We start from the raw sequence: 6,983 nt of genomic DNA, 5'->3' as shown, positions 1-6,983 counted from the left end.
CTGATGCAGCATACGGGACACCAGAATCCTTCTGCCACCATGTTAGACAACTTCTACAAAGTATTATATGACGCAATAAATGACCCCGTGGAGCGCAGAGCTGTGAACATGGTTAAGATTCACATTTCAGTGCCTTTGATCATCACCTGTGATGTTAAACCTCAGATTTACACACAGTCAAGAAATAAAAAGTGTGCATTGTGGTCATAATTCAGTAATAAAATCCTAGCATGCTGAGGAAAGTCTCTCCTGCATGGCTGCTGACAGCGCTGTCAGCTGAAGTGTGTCTCACACTGAAGGGCAGTAGAAGAACCGTTGGCAGCATCTGGTTCAAAACTAGTTCAGCCGACTTCTCTAGCATTTGGTACCGGAGAACAGGGCTCCGGACCAGCAAACAGAAACTCTGTGACAGTGTATAGCCTGCCATGCTGTTATCCTATGTTGCTTGTGGTACACAAGGACACCCATTTTTAAAAGCACAGTTTTTCAAATAAAAATGAGTTTGGACGCCGAGGCTTCTCGACTTTCTTAGACATTTCATGTTTCCATTCATTTTCACACTGAATCGCACAACATTCAAACAAACATTTGTTAACAAAGTTTTGCTAGACAAACTGGATTGCGCCATCTACCAACAAATAATCACAAGTTGTAGGCTGGTGCTCATTGGCCAGCTGATAGCGACATTTCAAGCTATAATAGGAAAACAACGCTATCAACACATTGCTATGATGATTCAGATGCAACTTGGCTTTTATTGTCCCTCCAGCACCGCAGCGAGACAACTCTTTTTTTGAAATACGTCTCACTGTTTGAGTGCTTTCCATTTACTCCGGAGGACGTCCCACGGCTTGTCCTACCCTTTGTTGGCCATTTCCTTCACGAGTTCCTGACGGATGGCATTTCTTAGATTTTTACCATCTAAAAAAGCCGTTATATTTAACTCGTAAATTAAATTCAAAACGTATCTCGTCTCCTTGAAAATTAGACCAAACATATTTCATTTGATTTGATAATTATTCATTTGATAATTTCATTGAATTTTACAGTTTCCATAAGGCATTTTTCATTTGATATTACTTAATTTGGATAAAGACGTGTAGATGGAAACATAGCTAATATTTACAGGCCAGCTCTACTGTGGACCTAAACGCTCACCTTCTCTTTAAGGCGAGTAAAGCCCAGCTTTACTTGACTGATAAAATTGTATATGAAAACATTTGGTGTCGATGCCACACTTTGATTGGTTGAAGTCTGCCATGTCTATCAGCCAAGTCAAGTGTTTTTCCATAATCTGACACAGAGATAATCTCAAAAGAGATAGATAGATAGATAGATAGATAGATAGATAGATAGATATCTATGTGTACCATACATACCATATCACTATGGTGTAGTCTAATCTCCAAATAAGACATGGAAGAAGATACATTTTAAAAAGATGAATGTAAATGTATCTTCTAAATTTACTCAATTTCTGTGTGGACAATTTCTGCAACAAAAATAGATAAAAAGTTGTGTTGAGTGTTGCCCTGACTGCTGTTTGGTGAAATAATCATCTGAAGACCAAAGGTTTCTATAGAAATTGTAATGATTTAATGCAATACACTTTGCATTCCCCTGGTACTCCAGGCTTTACAGTCTCCTAAAGACACATCAAGTGTGGTTAAAGTGCAAAAAACAAGCAACACAAAGACCCTACCGGTTAACTTAAAAGGAAGTGTTTAGTGGTTTATTTCTAAGGGCCAGTGGACATTATTTAGAAACTGGCATTATTAAAAAAATATATATAAAAAGTTGCAGCTAAAACAACAACCCACAGATTGTTTAACTAAATTATGAGTGAAAGGATGCTGAAACAATGGAACCCTTTGTAAGTAATCAAAACAGCAAGACACACACACACACACACACACACACACACACACACACACACAAGTCTCCACTGACTGCTGGTGGTTGGTTACTGCGAATCGCTTTACCTTGAGTAGGTTAAGTTTTAACTTTTTAACCCAAAAAGGTCTGGTTGTAAAATGACATGCTTGGGATCACTGACTGGTCAAAACCTACAGGGGACGATTGTACTCTATTTATATTCATTGGACTACATTACTGTTGTTCAGATAGGATCACATTAGTACTTTGTCTACTTGCGTTGTTTTATTATTATTTTTAAAGATTTTGTTTTTTGGCCTTTATTATACAGGACAGCTGAAGATGTGGCACCCAAAAACGCATCCCATCCTCCTCTGACTTTAAAACAACTTTCTGGACAGAGGGGCTACAACAAGCACCTATACCTTCATACTGTAGGTGTCATTTAACACTGTCTAATGTGTTAAAGCCTAACAAGATAGTGTGCTCTCACTATGTTGGCTGTGAAACCTTCTTCCCATGAGTTCTACATGGAAGTCCTCTTGGATCTTTTTCAGATACCTTGAATAAAAACTACAATTTAAATGAGGACAAATACACTGAAGTTAAACTTTAACGCCTTCACAGCTCATCAGAGGATCCTCCAGCCTCTTAGTACACAGCATCCCACCTTCACAGTCTGCACAGTGCGGAGGAAACGGTGCCTCTGGGAGGCATTTCTGAAGTTTAACATTTCCATGGGTTTACTAGTTGAAAGGCTGCCCACCAGCCAGTTTTAATTGCCTTTGGGAGCCATTAGGACAGGTCATTCGTCACTGCGGTTCAGAGCTACATCTGCACGCCTCGCTATGGGATTAAACCATCGGATCTGAACCACAGACTGATCAGACCACCACTGCCCTCCGACACGGGGAAGACAAGAAAGTGCCAAACTGGGCATCCTGTTTATAAACTCGCACCTAGAAATGGATTTGTTTCCCCTCCCTCTGGTGCTCACACAAGATAACATGTGACTATAGCTTGCAATGATCAATAAAAAATGACTTCATTTTGTTCCCTTCGGTTTTCCAAGCTTTATGAACAGCATCTCAGTGCTGTTGTATTTGTTGTTCACAGGGAGTGGTTCTCAAGTTCAGGTTCATTTCTCATGTTGAAGCATGTTTAATAGATGGTTTTAAATGTGATGAATATAAATAACACCAAGGTTACAATCTGACAAACTCAAGACTGCAAGTTAAATTATGATTTATAGTAAAACATGGCAACAAGCCATGTCTACTATTGTATTATTAAAACTATTCTAATCCATATTTTTGTCTGCGTTTTTGGAATGTACTTTACTCAAGTACTGTACTTAAGGAAAATAGGCATTTCATCCAGCTTTATCTGTCATTAAAGCTCAGATAAAAACACTATTCACTACTTGCTTAGCACCGAACTGTAGACAAAGTTAGTGACTTCCTGGGAAACATGGTGGAGCATTTAGCCGATAAACAGACAGATATTTAGCTCAGGAGTATGTGGAGACCAGAAACAGAACTTGTTTTTAACAATGACTTTATCTCCTCTTATCCTTTTGAGTCAACTTTATCTTATTTGAATGTATTTGTCCTTCTTTTATTGTTTTATTTGGTGATGATTCTTTGCTTTGTCATGCATTTATGAATGTTATAGAAATTAAATTCTATAATTATAATCATCATAGTAGTCATTAAAAAGGGAGCGTGCATACTGCATACACACACACACACAGACACACACAATGTATAAGACTTACATTCACCTGGTGTGAAGATACATGGTTTTAAAAGAATGCTGATGTGTTTACCATATCAAGGATATTTTCCTGCTCTCTAACAAGTCTTGAACCAAACTTCTTTGAGCACTTTTGGTTATAAAAATGTTTAGATTATGTCATTTTTAAACAACTGAGAGATTCATCAGACAACCAGAAGATGCCAAGGATGGAATGCACAGAAAGGAATTTTTAGAAGTACCATGAATGAGCAACTAAGCCACCTTGCCAGCTTAAACGCTAAACCTGGAATTTACACTTGCACTTGCAAAGGTCACAGACTGAGATGTAGAAATGATTTATAGCAATAATCATATTGGCTAAGAGCAAACAGGTAATAAGCCGAGTCAGTGCTAAATCAAGACAGGCATAAAAGCAAATAAACAAAAAAGGCTGAACTGTGAGGGAGCTAATGAGAGCTGACTGAAGGTAAAAAAGTCATTTCTAAAGGAGAAAGTGATGTATTGTTGCACGGCTGTGCTGTCTGCTGCGCCGGTGGCTGCAGTAGGCCCTCAGAGAGCTGCAGTCCACCCTCACCTGATTATTTTTCACCTTGTTTACAGCGCCACTCCTTCGTGGCACTGCCTCCATCTCCCTCCATGCATGGACCCGTCTCATTAGGTCCATCTCAACAAGTCACTCAGCCAAGAGAGAGAGGCGGGGAGGGTGGGAGGGAGAGAGATGGGTATGGGGACAGGTAATACAAGGACAGGTGAGGAAAGACGATTAGAAAGAAATGAATACAGTCGGAGGAACATTGTCTAAATCCATCCTGACAGGAGACGAGAAAGTGTTTAGTGTGGAAATCACTCTGAGCGTGTAAATTCATCTGGCGCAGGACGGGCAGGGAAGGACAAAGTAGCACCTTACATCAAGTGTGGCTGTGCTTTATACCACCAATAATGTCCTGGAGTAAACAGTTGTTACAGCGCACGTCCAGAAGCAAGAGAGTCTTGCAGCCTTTTCTGCATCTCATTAGTTTCTCCTCATACGCTGTCAGTCTCAGACAAGGTATATGAGCTGACATGTATATTGGGCAAATGAATGTATTTTCCTGAGATTTTGTCATGTCTGGGAGGTAGCATGCCCAAACTCTCAAACAGGAGCAGATTAGAGAGTGCTGGCAAAAAAGGAACAAACTACTACGCGTACAAGGTCAATATAACAGGAAATAGCCATAGCCTTGCACGGAGTCCATAAGGCTCTCACCTTCTCCCGCATAGTAATCTTTTACATATTTCCTAACTAAATAATCAAGATCAAAATTTCATGGTTGGCGCTGGTTGCCGGACAACCAGCAGAAACACCAGGAAGTTACTGGTCCTGGCCAAGAAATAGTGCGGCATATAGGGCTTGGCAATATATTGATATAGGCAATATCAATATTGTGATATGAGACTAGATAGCGTTTCTGAATTTTCCAGACATTTCTAGCTTTTCATCTTTCATTTGCCTTTAACCACTTAGACATCATAGCCACATTATTGATGATTATTTATCTAAATGTAATTTTCAATAACATTTTGTGAAAGCACAATTTATAAATGTTACAATATTATTGCAATATGAGCCTTTATGTATTTGGTCTAGAATATTCCACAATTTCTGGTGGCACCTGAACAACCCCAGTATGAAACGTTGTCAATATAGTCTAATACACTCTAAACTCAACTAAGTTAAATAAATATAACATAAAGTTTGACAACAATTGCGTTGTTCTGATTGTTCTAGGGCTTGCTACTTAACAATAAGTTTAACTGTGTCTTCAGTGGTGGTTCTAGTCCATTAAAACCAAGGGCTAGGCCATCTGGTCTTTTAGAGGGGCCAGACTAAAACTAAGGGGTCATCATACTTACAGGCTATCTTTAGATCTGATCTTAGATCATAGATGCACATATCATTAACACATGGCTTACAAATGTTTCTTATTTATCGAAGCACACATAGATGTAAAAAGAAAATAAATACATGAACTACAAAGCTAAGAGATACAAATCAGCGTGGAATACTAATAAGATGGAACACAAACTGTTTACAGATTTAAAAGTTACAATCACATCACAAAGTATCAAAACAGGTCTCAAATAGATGAAGTTAATGAATACAGCACAGATCAAACACAAATCCAGGATGACAAAAGGTCCATAGGTAGCATAGATCTGCACAGGCTTATTCCCAACCAGTTGAATGAGCTATAGCTCATTCAACTGGTTACTGAACAACCAAGAAATGCAAAAGGGAGGAAAGGCCTAATGATTCAATGCTCTCCAGGCTTTGTCACTACTCTCCGTGTCTGTACACATTAGCAACAACACAACGGCTTTAGTGTACAGGCAAACCAAGCACAGCACATTTAGCACGGTAATGGGTACACCTCACACAACCAGGAACGAAACAAGTCAGCAAAGAGACATGACCGAGGGACAGAGGGTGTATCTAGCTTACCTTATTTTTTTACGTTCTCTTTTCTTTCGTGGAGGTGAAGTGTCCATATCCGTATAATGTCCCATGGCTTTTGCTGTAACGGCAAGTTAGTCTGTTAGTTTGTTGACAAAACCACATCCCTGCTAGCTCTCTAGCTAGCCTCACAGAAGCTGATATTAGCAACACTAGTTAACAAGCTAACCTAAAGTACCTTTCCAGATTGTTTAATTTAAAATGTGCCGTTATAACTTTCTATTTTTTGGTGTGTGAGGCCTGAGTAGAATTAACTTTCTTTACATTCAATACACAATTTCTTTCCAGAGTCCCGTCAATTCCGTTTCGCAAAGACATTACAGTGACTATCTAATTGATTTTTAAATCAGTTTCACCTGGCGTCTCTTTGGCAGACTCCTCGTGATTGCGTCGATTTGTTTGAAGTGCAATATCATGTTTGGCCACAATGGCTGACTATTGCCAGCCGTTACAACCCAGAGGGGCGCTGTTTCATTCTCTCGAGATTGAAATAATATGAAAACTGGGGGAAACTAAAAATAAGAGGGGGATACACTGTACAGGAACAGCTGTTGCTACCCCTTAATATGTATTTATAAAAGAATAAGTCACAATTAATTAATCATGACATATACCATACTAACGTCATAGCTGCAGCAGACCACAATTTGATTTTAGAGTCACCTATTGTTATCTGAACTATGATTTTGAAGTTTTGATTTAGTTGAAGTCATCATACAATCCAATCATCTGGCTATTTACAAAGTCCCTTTATGCACACATCTCTCTCCTCTGCACTGCAATAGTATTTTGCTTCAAGGTTTCCCCCCACACAAAACAGTTTTTACTTTTTTTTTTTATGTCAGGTCCATATGTT

The sequence above is a fragment of the Etheostoma cragini genome, chromosome 23 (genome assembly GCF_013103735.1).
Source record: "Etheostoma cragini isolate CJK2018 chromosome 23, CSU_Ecrag_1.0, whole genome shotgun sequence".
NCBI classification, from domain to species: domain Eukaryota; kingdom Metazoa; phylum Chordata; class Actinopteri; order Perciformes; family Percidae; genus Etheostoma; species Etheostoma cragini.
This window is presented reverse-complemented; position numbering follows the sequence as displayed.